The 15,483-nt window shown below is 47.7% G+C and overlaps 1 pseudogene across 1 annotated transcript in view; it reads left to right on the plus strand.

Annotated features, from left to right (window-relative positions):
• The window catches only part of LOC309966977 (embryonic polyadenylate-binding protein 2-like), a 199,392-nt pseudogene that overhangs the window by 178,577 nt on the left and 5,332 nt on the right, over nt 1-15,483 (plus strand). The window contains exons 2-3 of the transcript in view: nt 12,591-13,297; nt 13,380-13,542. The product of the transcript in view is annotated as an embryonic polyadenylate-binding protein 2-like (transcript). The remainder of the gene's footprint in view (nt 1-12,590; nt 13,298-13,379; nt 13,543-15,483) is intronic.

Here is a 15,483-nt window from a genome sequence, read left to right on the forward strand (position 1 = left end):
GAGCGGACCGGAGCAAATGAATGGCTTTGATCCTGTTGCCTTGCCTACACAATGTGAGTGACACATCTCAGGGGCGTAGAGGGGACCAACAAGATGATTTGTGAGAAAGCACATCAAAGGGTCTGGAAAGCACTAAACAGATGCTAACTCTGGTTTTCTTTCACCAAATGCCTGGCCATGATTTCTCTCACTCAGAGATTTCCTGCAAGGTTTTCTAAGACAATCCAACAGGACACCTGCTTCTAGAACAAGGCTCTGGCTGATGCCTAGAGGACTTAACCCTGGCCTCTCAGCAACTGTGTGGCCCTGAGGAAGCGTTGATTCTCCCAGGGCCTCGCCTTCCTCATCCATACGGTATGGGTAACAAACACCTCCAATCTTTCTCGCAAGTTATCAGGAGGATCAAATGAACATTTTTTGAAATCATAAATGTTATAGAAATGAAAGGCATTATTGTTTCTTTTTTTTAAGATTTTTTTGATGTGGACCATTTTTTAAATCTTTATTGACTTTGTTACAATATTGCTTCTGTTTTATGTTTTTTAGTTTTTTGGCCACTAGGCATGTGGGATCTTAGCTCTCTGACCAGGGATCAAACCCCACCTGCATTGGAAGGTGAAGTCTTAACCACTGGACCACCAGGGAAGTCCCCATTATTGTTTCTTAATTTGTAAAAAGGAAGTAGCGCTTGGCTTCAGCTCAAAAACTTTTCCCATGACCTCCTGCCTCTCCTTGTGGAAAATCTGACTCTTAGAATATTTCTCCTAAGAAATCTCACTCATTCATTCATTCATTCATTCAGTCAATCAATCCATCAACAAAAATTTCCTGGGGCTTCCCTGGTGGCACAGTGGTTAAGAATCCGCCTGAAAAGGCAGGGGACACAGGTTGGAGCCCTGGTCTGGGAAGATCCCACATGCCACAAAGCAACTAAGCCCGTGCACCACAACTACTGAGTCTGAGCTCTAGAGCCCGCGAGTCACAACTAATGAGCCCACGTGCCACAACTACTGAAGCCCGCACACCTAGAGCCTGTGCTCTGCAACAAGAGAAGCCACAGCAATGAGAAGCCCACACACCACAACGAAGAGTAGCCCCCCCTGCCACAAGTAGGGAAACCCCGCGTGCAGCAACGAAGACCCAACACAGCCAAAAATTAATTAATTAATTAAAAACAAAAACAAAAATTTCCTGAACACCTCCAATGTGCCAAGACCCTCCGCCAGGCACTGGGCATCAAAGTTGAATGAGACAGAGTGCCCACTATCAAGACTCGTGGGAGGCAGACAGGTACCAGCTGAGATGGGCTTTGATGGAGCAGGACAGGAAGCTACAGAAGCACAGAGGAAGCGGGCCAACTCCATAAGCCCTCTCTGGTCTAGAGGGTCCTGGTGTGAAAAATAAGGGGCTTGAACGAGACAAGCCCTAGGCTCATGAAGATTAAAAAAAATAGGTTCTAAGACTCAGGATGCCTGTATGCTCTAGTCCAACTGAGATACCACACACATTGAAACTCTCTCTCTCCCTCCCTCCCTCCCTCCCTCCCTCTCTCTCTCTCTCTCTCTCTCTCTCACACCCACACACACACACACACACACAGGCACAGCCCCCTTGCTGTGGGAAGGGATTTGGCACATAATTCATAACCAGGCACATTCCATCTAGCTCCCCCCACTCTTTTGCTCATGGCTGAGGGCACTGCAGGGGTTTTCTGGATGTAGCTCGAAGAAATCCAGGTTGGGCCAGCCTGGCACAAAGCAGCTGAAAGTAGTATGGAGGCTATCCCAGGTGCAGGAGGTGGCTCCGGAGCTACTTTTAGACTTTTCAATATGCAGAGCTACTGCTTCACAATTTCCATTAACCCCTCTGAGGTTTTAGCTGGCAGATTAATTTCCCAGGTCTCCAAGGAATGCTGGACCTTTATTAACCTCGTTGGACCATTTTCTTTGGGGGTTCTTTTCTCTGTATGTGGGAAACACTCGACATCTTCATAGATCTGCTCAATCTACCTTGTGCTTCTTCAGCCAGAAAAGTCAAAAAGAGCTTCCAGATTTTAAAACTCCTAAGCACCCTTCCCCAAACACCTTTCAGAGCAAACAAACTCACCATGGGGGCGTGCAGTTAGGAGAAACGATGCATGTGTAAGCATGGTGTCTACATACACAAATAAATGGTAACATGTATGACTTCATAAGTATTTATGTAATCAAACCACAAAAAAAGACTATCTGTATATATGTGCCACATCTTCTTTATCCATTCATCTATCGATGGACACTTGGCACAAGGAGATCAGCTCAGTGCTTTGTGACCTCCTAGAAGGGTGGGATAGGGAGGGTGGGAGGGAGACACAAGAGGGAGGAGATATGGGGATGTATGTATATGTATAGCTGATTCACTTTGTTATAAAGCAGAAACTAACACACCATTGTAAAGCAATTATACTCCAATAAAGATGTTAAAAAAAAAAAAAAAAGACTATCTGTGTGACCTGAGTTCCAGTTCTAGCTCTGCTGCCAACTATCTACATGACCTTGGGCTCAGCCTTCTATCTCTTTGGGCTTAAGTCGCCTTTTGTATCAAATAAGGGAGTTGGACTAAATCAGTGATTTTCAAAATTTTGAGCAGCAGAATTCTTTCTTGAGACCAATGAGATTGTAGAGGTGCTCAGTGTATATAAGAGATGTTCCAATATATAAGGGAGATGCCCAAGTGGGTCGTGCAGGTCCTGAGTCCCACCTGGTGGGTCTCTCTTATCCCCATCCTGGAGCCCTCTGGGATCGCTGGAGCACAGCTTGAAACACCTGAACTGAATGAGTGTTAAATCCTTACCAAATCCCAAGCTGTGTTATTCTCATTGCCAAGTTCTTGCCTTCACTGGCACAGCCACCATCTTAGGCTGTTCTGCTGTTTTAAACAGTTCAGATCTACAAGCAAAACCTTCCTGACAGAAACTCATAAGGGCCACTTCACTTACGGTGACCCTGCACGACTCAGTGAGGTTCCCTCACCCCATAGCACTGGAGCAGAAGTGACCCACTTCACAGGAAGATGCCATCGAGTGGGGAGACTGGACAAATGGCTTGAGATCTGCAGTGATAATCCAGACCTCCCAGCACACACAGAGCACCTCTCAAAAACAGGGGTCCACCCCACGGCCACCAGGCACTAGCAGAGAATGCAGAGACGAAGGTGAGTCCTCAGAGGAAGTCACCTCCACTGGGTGACATCCAGCTCTGAGTATCAGTAACTCTATGGGAGAACCTGGTGGCTGTGGACAGGGCAAAGTGAGGGCCATCCTGAGGGCCAGGGCCTGAAACCCAACCATCCTGGATGGGGAGGGGCCACTTTATCTTCCATCCCAAGGGCGTGGCTCACAGATGAGCGCCTCCAAAACTCTGGGCGTTCATTGATCCCTGTAGACAGTACCCTTGGTCAGGAAATCGATTTCAGGAAGTGTCTGCAGGCTCCACTGACTGTTCCATCAGGCAGACAAGTTCCCACAGGACCTGATGAGGAGAGATAGCAACTCATCCTTCCCTTCAACAAATACTGAATGCCCACCATGAGCCCTGAAATGCACCAGGAATTAAGCAATAAGCAAGACAAATATTCACTGCAAAGCCACCAAATCCAACAGACATTTCTCAGTCCTTACGTCATGGAACTTTTAGCATTTGACATAACTGACCACCCCCTTCATGGATCACTGGTTTTCCATGGATTTTACAGACAAAACTCATTTTCCCACCTACCTGCCAGGTCTCCCTTCCAGCCCTTCTCAGCCTTATCCTCCTCTGCTTGGCCCAAGACCCTATCCTAGCATCCTAAGCACTCTCTTCCTCTTGATTTAGACCAAGGGTCTTAACCTGGGGTCCCCAGGCCCCTAGGGGGTCAGTGAACTTGGATGTGAAAAAAACTGCATCTTCTTTTTCACTTTCCTCTTACTGACATTTAGCAATTCCTTCAATTATGAATGCAAACAACAAACCACAGCAGTATTAGCAGAACCTGTCACCTTGTCCCCAAGAAAAATTCCAGGGATCTTCATCCCACACAACAGCTGTAGCAGACTTCTCGAAATCTGTATTCATCACTACTTTACAATTATAGTAATTATTAGAACTGCCACTGGGTATTGTTATTTAATGAGTTAATAAAGAAATATCTATACTTCTATGTCACAAATTTATTTTTAGTATTTTGATAACTGTACTTCAACATAATTGGTTTCCATTGTTACCTTATACATTTTATCTCACACATTTAAAATCATAGGCATTCCCAGACTACCAAAGGAATCCAAGGCACACAAAAAATGAACAGCTGGGCTTCCCTGGTGGCACAGTGGTTGACAATCCGCCTGCCGATGCAGGGGACATGGGTTCGTGCCCCGGTCCGGGAAGATCCCACATGCCATGGAGCAACTAGGCCCGTGAACCATGGCCGCTGAGCCTGCGCGTCTGGAGCCTGTGCTCCGCAACGGGAGAGGCCACAACAGTGAGAAGCCTGCGTACCCCCAAAAAAAAAAAAAAAAACGAAGAGCTGCCACCCTTCATATGCCACCCCATAGAAGGTCTTATGTATGACTGCAGCTTTAGTTATGACCACCCCACATATATCTTCAGCTCAGACCCCTCCTCTGAACTCCAAACCTGTAAAACTGCCTGCTCTAGAGAAACCTTTGAATATCTCCAAGTTACCCTAAACTCATCATGTTCAAAGCCAAGTTCATGGTATCCCCCAACCCAGCAGAGAACACCCAGTCTAACTCCCAAAGCTTGTGCTGTAACAATGTCTGGCCCTCTGTCTCTGCCCTCCAGCCTCCCTTGTCAGTCCTTTGTACCCCACATTCTCCCTCCCACCAGAAGTGGGGTCACAGCTGTCTCACTCCACCCACTCCATCCTCCACCGCTGCCTAATTGACACTTACTTTCCACATCTCAGCCCACAGCAAAACCTTCCCTGCCCTCCTACCTGTCAAATTGCCCCATGGCACTATGTAACCCTTCTTTGTAGAACTACCTCCACGGCAATTTTACTTTTGCTTTGGTAATTACTTCTTAATGTCGGTGTCCCCATCTGATTACAAATTCCCTGACAAAGGAATTGGGTCTATTTTTTCACCACCCATATCCCCAGCGCCTCAGCACAATGCCTAGCACAGAATCGGTATTCAATAAACATTCGGTGAACAGATGAGTTAATTAATTGAAGTCCATGGAGCTTACAGTCTAGGAGAAAACACATATGACACAAACATTCAAAATAATAATTATTTAATTCCAACTGCTGTGAGTGCTACTGAGAAAAGAATGATGTACACTGCGAATTTATAACTGGAGAACCTGATCTACTTAGTCCAGATTAGTCAACGAAGATTTTCCCAAAAAAGCAACATTTGAGCTGAGACCTGAAAGATGATGACCAATTGTCCAGCTGAATGAAGGAATGGCATTTCAGGCAAAAGGATCAGCATGTGTGTAGTCTCGGGAGTGGGAAGAGCTGGGCAGGTTCAAGGGACTGAAAGGAGGCCTTTGGGGCTGGAATGCCAAGAAGGAGAGGACAGGGACCAAGTCACAAAGAATTGTATAGGCCAGGGTAAGGGTTTGGGGCTGTGGTCAGTTGCAAAAGTGGCTACAGTTATTCCCCTACCAGAGTCTAGCCCCTTTGCAATCTGATTTTGCAGCTCCTCCCATCAAGAAGTGGAATCCGGGCTTCCCTGGTGGCGCAGTGGTTGAGAGTCCGCCTGCCGATGCAGGGGACACGGGTTCATGCCCCGGTCTGGGAAGATCCCACATGCCGCGGAGGGGCTGGGCCCGTGAGCCATGGCTGCTGAGCCTGCGCATCCGGAGCCTGTGCTCCGCAATGGGAGAGGCCACAACAGTGAGAGGCCCGCGTACCACAAAAAAAAAAAAAAAAAGAACTGGAATCCACCTCCCCACCCCTTGAATCTGACCTGGACTTTTCTCTTGATTGAGCCAACAGAATGCAGAGGAAGCGATATGCCAGTTCTGAGCCTGGGCCTCTAGATGCCTTGAGCCTCTACTCTCTTTCTCTTAGAACACTTCCCAGATCCTGAAGCATGAGAGATTATGTGGAACAAAGTCCAGCCATCCAAGCTGAGTCCCTCCTAGACCAGCCAGTTCCCAGCTGACCCTAGAATCATGAGTCAGCCCAGACAAGCCCAGAAGAACCACCCTGGTGAGTCCAGACCAAGTTACCAATCATAAGCCATACATGCCTGTTAGTATCTATGTTTGGCATCATTTGTTAGGCAGCAAAACCTAACTGATATCACAGCTTTATCCTGAGATCCATGGGATGCCTTTGAAGGGATTTAACAGCTGAGTGACAGGGTGAGATGTGCCTTTGTAAGAACTACCCTGGCTGCTGTGTGAACATTGGGTGGAGAAGGGGCAGGACTAGCTCAGAGACCAATTAGTGAGTGCTGCTGCCACCCAGGGGGAGGGGCTGCTGCCCTGGCCTAGGAGGTGATGTGATGTGATGAGAAGTGGATGTGATGTGATGAGAAGTGGATGGGCACGGGAGCGCTTTGAGAAGTGATAGCCACAGGACTTGGTGACTGATTCAGTGCTGTAGGTAATGAGAGAGGATGACGCCTCTGTTTCTGCTTGAGCAGCTGGGAGGACAATTGTATTAGTCAGGCTTCTCTAGAGAAACAGAATTCATAGAATGTGTATATATAGAGAGAGAGAGAGAAAGAGATTTATTTTAAGGAATTGGCTCATGCAATTATGGGGGCCGCAGTACAGATCTGCAGTGTGGGTGGGCAGGCTTGGGACCCGGGAGAGCTGACGGTGCAGATAAAGCCCAAAGAAGTCTGCTGGAGAACTTTTTTTACTTAGGGAAGGGTCCGTCCTTTTGTTCTACTCAGGCCTTCAGCTGGTTGGATGGGGCCCACCCACATGACGGAGGGCAATCTGCTTTACTCTACCAATTGAAATGTTAATCTGATCCAAAAACACCCTTGGAGAAACATCCAGAATAATGATTGACCAAATATCTGGGCACCCTGTGGCCCAGTCAAGTTGGTACATAAAATTAACCATCACACTGGTGCCGCAGTTACTGAAATGGGGAGGCTGGAGGAGCAGGCTCGTGAGCTAAGGTGCCGAGCTCAGGAAGCACGAGGCTCAACGGACAGAGGCTGCTCTGGCCAGGACCAAGGCAACCCAGGGAAGCCTGAGCAGGGAGGCTGGTTTCTTCCACCTTGCAGTCATTCCATCACTAGATCGTGATGTGACCCTAACAGCTCAGCAGCCACTGAAGAGACCACGGCGAAGCAGACGGCACAGCCCGCACCCCAGCAGATCCTGACAGTCTAGTTAGAGGAGAAAAGTGGAACTCAAGGACACTGGACCCCAGCTGGACTCATGGAAGAGATCCTGGGGCCGCCCTTCCAAAGCAGGCCCCCACTGCAGCCGTGGGCCCTGCAGCGGGCAGCCCGACTCCACGACTGCCACGCTTCGTGGCCTGTGGGCCTGTGTGCTGCACACAAGGCCCTCCGGGGTCTGGGGCCTATCAGTCTGCCTCTCCAGACCCGCCTTCCCTCACTCTGCCCTTCCAGGAAAAGACACCCGGAAAAGGGCAGTGGTTAGGAGCACAGGCTTTGCTTTAAGGCTGCCTGGGAGCAAACCTTCACCCACTGGTAAAGGGCTTCAATCCCTTAACCATTCCCCAGCGTCCTCTTCTGTGAGGTGGGGATAAAACAGGACAGACTTGCATGTGTTGAGAATTAACTCAAATAATGCTTAGCGCAGTTATCTGGTGCTTACTGAGTATGCAGTGAGTGTTAACTACCATTGTTAGATTCTTGCTGCCACCACTATCATCACTCCGGGCTTGAAGGTCCAACAAGCCTAGTCCACTCCTTACTAACTACTAATTAATGATGAATCCTGGCTACGTCACTTAACCTCCCTGTGCCCCAGGCCCTGAACTGTGAGATGGGACAATGGTTCTTCCTTCTCAGGGATACTGTGAGGACTAAAAGAGATGGAACCTTGAAAACACTGAGAACCTTCCCCTCCCTGGTGCTTGGTAAGTGAGCAGTACACTTTAACCTGGAGCAGCACGGGGTATGGTAGTTCTCAAAGTGCGCCATGCTGCTTGGCTCCCCTGTGACTTTTCTGTTTGGACACCCCTGTCCATCGGCCAAGCATCATTCATTTTGTGAAGCCTGCTCAAGTCCCTACTCCCCTAGAAGCTTCCCGGATATCTGCCTCGACCCAAGCATCTTCTCCTGGGTATACCTGCTGTCAAGGATATGCTTCTATCACTTCCCACGTCTCGTCACATCGAGGACACCTGCTTACATGTCTGGACACCGTGGGACCTCCGGAACCCAACACAGGGCCTGGTACACAGCAGAGGTTCTTTAAATGATGGTAACACTGAACCAACTTGGCAAGAGAACATTCTGGATTGATAAAAGGTCTGCAGCTGCAGGTCCACAGCCCCTCAGACCTGTGGCTCTCTGAGAAAGGCAGGGAGACACTGAGACTTCAGGGAGGTATCCTCTGTGCCATCTTTTCCCTACCACTCCACACTCTCTCTTTCCTCCAGCCTCCCCTGGAGCCCCCCGCCAACCCCAAGAGAGCAAGAGGGAAGCCACAAAGAAGGGAGAGAATGAGCAGCTAAGGAAATGCCCCAGGCCTTCTCTCCTACTAAGAGGCCTGAATTTGCAGGTTTCCTGCGGCCCAGCCCAACCCTTAATGAGTTGGCAAGAAAAGATGCCTCGGCCCGGTTTGCTGGTCCTGCCAAAGTCAAAAAATGCTAACTGGCATCACTCTGCTCCACAAGGCTGGAGGGTCACGCTGGGCCTGCCACGTTAGATGACACGCCAGCAGCCTGGGACTCATGTGAACCTGGCCACACCTTCCTGCCACCCACACTCCCAGTAATTGGACAGGGCTCTCCAACAGGCCCTGTTCCCAGGGCTAATGGCCTCACAGCCTGGCCCTGCCGACGGCTCTGTGCACTCTCCCCAGAATTGTCTGCAAAAGCTCTCAGGGCTCCCCTCCACCATTAATTCAAAGTTCCTCATGTCCATACCCTGGAAGGTGGGCCTGGAAGCTGCAGCCTTCACACCAGAAGCCACCCACCTGTCCTATTAACTGTCTCGTCAGAGCTACTGCACACGGGAAGGAGCCATGGGCTGGGGGGCAGGGGGCAGAGAGATATTCGCTATTTTCCTGAGAAACTTCACACGAAACAGAAACTGTCCATTCACTCATGTATTCTTTGGAAATTTACCAAGCGCCCACTATATGCGGGGTTCTGTGTTAGATGCTAGACTACCAGTGGTGACCAAAGCAAACATGATCCCTTTTCTCACTGGTGGGGTCCGCATGCTGCTGGTGGGGCTGGATTTGAATCAAGGAATCACAAAAACAAAAGCCTGATTCTACTGTGCAAAGCTGCTACGGACTTCAGAGTGACAGCCTGTGTCCTACACTACAGGACAAGGGACCCAGACTGAGTCAGGGGCTCGGGATTTATCATCTCCAGAGATGCTTAAAAGGCATGTAATGAAATTACATACATTCTTAGGATGATTTCATTCTTAATAAAAAGAGGAATTTTTTGAGAATTCCCTGACAGTCTCGTGGTTAGGACTGCACGCTTCCGCTGACAAGGGCCCGTGTTCAATCCCTGGTCGGGGAACTAAGATCCCATAAGCCACATGGCATGGGCACCCCCTGCCCACAAAAAAAGAGGAACTTTTTTACAGATTATCTTACAAACCTTTAGAAACAGTTAGTTCTCCCCAGGTTTCATCCTTTCTTTCTACAGTAATCAAACACCTGAATGTTAGCTGGGTACTTGGCTACCTAGAATAAAATTTCATCCTTCCTGCTAAGTGTGACTATGTAACTAAGTTCCACACAATGGGATATAAAGCAGAAATGGTCTGAGCAACTTCCTGGACATATACTTACAGGGAAAGAGAATGTCCCTTTTATTCCCTTCTCTCCTTCCTGCTGCTGGAAAAGTGGTCACGACTCCTGGAGCTGGAGCAGCTGCCTCGGACCACAAGTGGAAAAGGAACGTTGTACGTGACAGAGAAACAATAGTTCATTCTAATTTAAACAGAATTTGGTACCCACTGGTGGGGAGCCTCGGATAGCAAAGCATAAATGAGACGCTGTCCAAGTGGAGCCGGTGGGACAGCCAATGGCAAAGGTGCAGACGTGATATATCTCATCATATCTAAGGTGCACATTATTTTGTCCATTTTAACATTTCTGAAATTGATTTGCATCTTATAATTGAGGGCACGTTACAATCGTCATGGGCCATTTTTTACATTTTAACATTGTTGAGTAAGAGGTACCCAGCAATTACTAACATCTCACATAAAATATGGCATCACAAGCTGGTCATATGATGACTTGTTATTCCACACAGAGCTCTTGGTTAAACCATCACTCGTGGTACCTTGGAAGACAGACAACCTTCCAATGAAGGTGAAGCATTGGGGAAAATTCCAAATTTTGATGGACTTTAGCTGTCTTTTTCTTTCCTTCCACCCAACATTACAAGGGAGATTAACTCAGTCTAAAGCCAGCCAATCACAAACACAGATGGAAGAGGACATAATTCTGCTAGGAGAGGTACTTTCTGTCTGTGGCTAGCAATCTAAGTTGACTGGAAGTCAGTACATTTATGGTCTTGAACAATAAAAGACAAGGAAGAAAGTTGCCCACAGGCAGAGCTGGGGATTTCAGAAGACAATGACTTTTTCCCAGGGAGCAGAAAGAGGTGGTCCACATGGACGAACCAGTGAAATGTGTTCTACAGCCAGAAAAGGGAATATTTGTCATAGCCCAGTGTAATTAATGTCTATCATATCTCCCATTTTCCCTTTTCAACACGGAGTATCTGTTGTGATTAACCTGTGTCCACTGAGTTACTACATATTGGCCATGCTGTGATTAGATCATTTCCCTTTTAGTTTAAAGACCACCAGATCAAGGGAAGACTATCTTTTTGGGAGGATGGGTGGGAGATGCTCTGAGGAAACAGCCTGCTTTCTGTTGGTCCTCAGATATCTCCACCTAGTGAGTCTGTATGATTTGTGCTGTGACATTCAGAGCTAAACCTCTTCAATAAAGAGTTGAATATTTTATATATTTGTAAAAAGTTTAAATTTTTTAATTATTTTGGTTCCTAGCATATATTGTTCTCTCCATGACACAATTAACCTCAAGAAGGAATTTTATTTTTTTTAAAAAACAAAACAACTCAACAAAATAAATTATGATTCTAAATTTGATCTTCTCATACTGTGGACTGAAAAAAACTTAATCTCTTATAAAATAAAGATAGGACCAACTGACAATTTCTGAAAAACAAATCAAGGGAAGACTATCCTGGTCTGATGGACAGGACTGAGCATCACCCACAGATCCTGGCTGTTCACCCAGAAGCTGACCCAAGTGGGGCTCTGTTCCCATTAGGGGGTGGGGACGTTCTACAGAGGGAAAAGGTACACACACAGATACTTGGCTAACCCAAAGAATTGGCTATACCGAAGGTTACTAATGATGGATGCTTACCTAATGTAACAGGTATATATCTATATCTATTTTTTAAACCAGCCTCACGTTTAATGGGAAAACACAAGAAGCACTCCCATTAAAGCCAGGAACAAAATAAGAACGCCCACTATCACCCTTACTATTTACAACGGTTCTGGAAATACTAATCAAAGCAATCAACAATAAACAGAAATATAAAGTATAAAAAAATTTAAAAGTGGAGGCAAAGTTATTTGTAGTTGGTATGATTATCAACCAATAAAAGTCCAAGACAATAAAAAAAATTTGTAGGCTGGATGGATACAAAATTAATATAAAGAATTTAATAGCCAGTTAGAATTATCAAGGAAGAAAATATCTCGTTTATAGTAACCAAGAAGGATAAAATATACAGAAATAACCTAAGATGTGCAAAATTGATGTGAAGAAAATTTAAATTACCCCTGAGGGATGCACACCAAAAAACGACTTGCATTAATGGGAAGATGTGCCATATTCTTAAATAGGAAACACCTCAAATGCAAAAAAACAAAACAAACAAAAAACCCAAGCAAACGTTTTTAAGAAAAGTCTCCTTTTAAAAACAATGTGAGGGAGCTTCCCTGGTGGCACAGATGGTTAAGAATCCGCCTGCTGATGCAGGGGACACGGGTTCGTGCCCAAGTCTGGGAAGATCCCACATGCCGCAGAGCGGCTGGGCCCGTGAGCCATGGCCGCTGAGCCTGCGCGTCCGGAGCCTGTGCTCCGCAACGGGAGAGGCCACAACAGTGAGAGGCCCACGTACCGCAAAAAAAAAAAAAAAAAAAGAGTAGCCCCAGCTCGCGGCAACTAGAGAAAACCCAAGCACAGCAACAAGACCCAAGGCAGGCAAAAATAAATAATTTTTTTAATTAAAAAATAAATAAAAGCAACGTAAGGGCATGGAGGCGAGCAGAGGCCTGGCCTATCTCCCCTCCTGCCCCGGCCGCCATGTGGCCCTTCCTCAGCCTCGCTCTCTTCCCTCACACCACAGAGGCCTGACAGAGAGCTTCCAACCCCGAGGCCCAGGGCTGGGGGGCCTGGTGCCGCCGGGCCGGGAAGACCCCTCTGGGCCCCAGAGCTGGACACAGGGAGGAGGAGGAGACAGGGGAAGCGGGGGAAGAGGACGAGGAAGACGCGGGCTTCCTGCCGTCTCTCTTGGAGAAGGAGGACCTGGCCGAGTGCCCGGTACCGGACCGGGAGCTGGAGGCCATGAAACTGAAGCTGTGGGCCATGGAGCAGGCCCAGGGCCCAGAGGGGGAAGAGGAAGACGCCGGGGCCCTGCTGGCCGGGCAGCTGCTGAGCCCCAAGCCAGACACCCCCATGGAGAAGGCGGAGGCCCACCACAGGTCCAACTACATGGGCAATGTGGACTACGGCGGCACGGCCCAGGAGCTGGAGGCCTATTTCAACCACTGCGGCGAGATACTCCAGGTGGCCATCCTGTGCGACAAGCTCTCCTGACACCCCAAGGGCTATGCCTGCATAGAGTTTGCCACCAAGAGCTCGGCCCAGGCCGCCGTGGAGCCGAACAAGAGCGTCTTTCAAGGTGCTACCCAAAAGAAACAACTTACCAGGAATCAGCTCCACGGACCGCGGGGGCCTTCAGAGACACCCAGGCGCCGGGGCGGACCCTCTCCCCACAGCAGCCTCCAGGGTAGGGCCCGTGTCGGACCACGAGGGCGGAACCTGGAGCGTGGCGGATTCTCCCCGTAGTGTTCACCGCACTGAAGGGAGGACCCGATTTTGAGAGGCTGCAGCTGGGTCAAGTGTAAACACCTGTGCTCCTCGTAGGCCCATTTACTCTGCGCAGAATCACTGCCCCGCCCCCTTCACTCGGCGGGAGGACGGCTCACACCCCACGGCCGAAGCCCTCGGTCACGAAACAGCGCACTGTGTGGGCCTCTCACTGGGGCTACTGGGGGCTTTGGAGGGCACCGGGCAAAGCTGCAGCCAGGTGAGGCCCAGGCGGCGCTGGGTGTGCTCCCGGTCGGCATACTCAGGGCTGTTCGACCAACGCCTTTTATTTATTTATTTTTTTTTTTTGCGGTACGCGGGCCTCTCACTGCTGTGGCCTCTCCCGTTGCAGAGCACAGGCTCCAGACACGCAGGCTCCGCGGCCCTGGCTCACGGGCCCAGACGCTCCGCGGCATGTGGGATCCTCCCGGACCGGGGCACGAACCCGCGTCCCCTGCATCAGCAGGCGGACTCTCAACCACTGCACCACCAGGGAAGCCCCCAACGCCTTTTATAGAAAAGTAGAATCGTGTGTCTTAATGGTTATTTTTTTTTAAAGCAATGTGAAAATGGAAATAGACCCACAGACACAGAAAATGAACTTATGCTTACCAAAGGGGAAAGGGGGGGAGGGATAAATTAGGTGGTTGGGATTAACATACACTACTATATATAAAATAGATAACCGACAAGGACCTGCTGTATAGCACTGGGAGCTATACCCAATATTTTGTAATAACCTATAATGGAAAAGAATCTGAAAAAGTATATATATGTGTGTGTGTATGTATGTATATTTGTGTAACTGAATCACTGTGCTGTACACCTGAAACTAACACAACACTGTAAATCAACGATACTTCAATAAAAAAATAAAATAAAAGCAATGTGAGAGGACTGCCAGATATTAAGATATATTACAATACTACAGTAATTAAGTTAATATGGTGCTGGCACATGAAAGGACAGATAGATGAAAGGAACAGAATTTAAAGCCCCCAAAAATATCCATCAATAAATGTGTGTATAAATAGATAAACATTTAACATATGATAAAGATGATATTCTGAATCAGTAAGAAAAAGATTTTTTTCAACAAAATAATGTTAGGAAAACTAAATAGCCAGATAGCAAGGCTGCCACACATTGCAAATATTTTTTCCTAATTTGTTGTTGGATTTTTTACTTTGTATGTGGTGTTTTTTTGCAGTGCAGGTGTTTTTTATTTCTATTTTGCTTTAGGTGGTCAAATACATCAATCTCTTTTACTATGACTTCTGGGAAAGTCTTGCCCATTTTGAGATTAAAACTATTTTCATATTTTCTACTAATATGTTATGACCTTATTTTTTTAATACTTAAATCTTTGCTCCATCTAGATCTTATCTTAATGGAAGATGTGACGTGAGGCCAAGTTTATTTCTCCTAGTGTGATTTCTCGGAGAACCAAGGTGTGTTCAGAAAAGAAAAGTGATTCTTCCTCTGCTTCTAGGACAAGAACCTGCTCCCAACTGCAGAGAATCAAACAGCCTGCACTGGTCAAACCACCTCTTCAGCTGTAATCCTGAGAATCTTCACAATAAAACGTGCAGTCACCGGTGGCCCTGCACTGCCTCCAAGATAAAGGTCAAAGGCAGGCTGAAAGCACTTCGACCTTGCCCTGCTTTTCACTGCAATATCCCTCTGGCTGGCTCCCTGCCCCAGAGCACCCTCATTCATTATCTGGATAAAATGCCTTGTGAATACTGGGGTTCACTCTTCACCACATTCTTTGTCTGGCTAACTCATTTTTCAAATCTAAAGTCAGTCATTACAGGGAATTCCCTGGCGGTCGGTGCTTCTGCTGCAGGGGGCACGAGTTCAATCCCTGGTTAGGGAACTAAGATCCCACAAGCTTTGTGGGATGGCCAATAAATAAAATGTAAAAAAAAAAGTCAGTCATTACCTACTCCTGAGCTGCCTTGCCTTACATAAGACACACACACACACACACACACACACACACACACACACACACACACACACACATTCCCCACCCACATCTCTCCCTCTGGGCCACAGGCACATGCCCCAGACCCCTCCACACACATCACTACCAAAGCAGAAGCCACATTCCACATTGTGCTGTCCACTACTGTGTATCTTCCCTGCTGGACTCCAG

Source organism: Leucopleurus acutus (genome assembly GCF_964270905.1).
Source record: "Leucopleurus acutus genome assembly, chromosome: 10".
Lineage (NCBI taxonomy): Eukaryota > Metazoa > Chordata > Mammalia > Artiodactyla > Delphinidae > Leucopleurus > Leucopleurus acutus.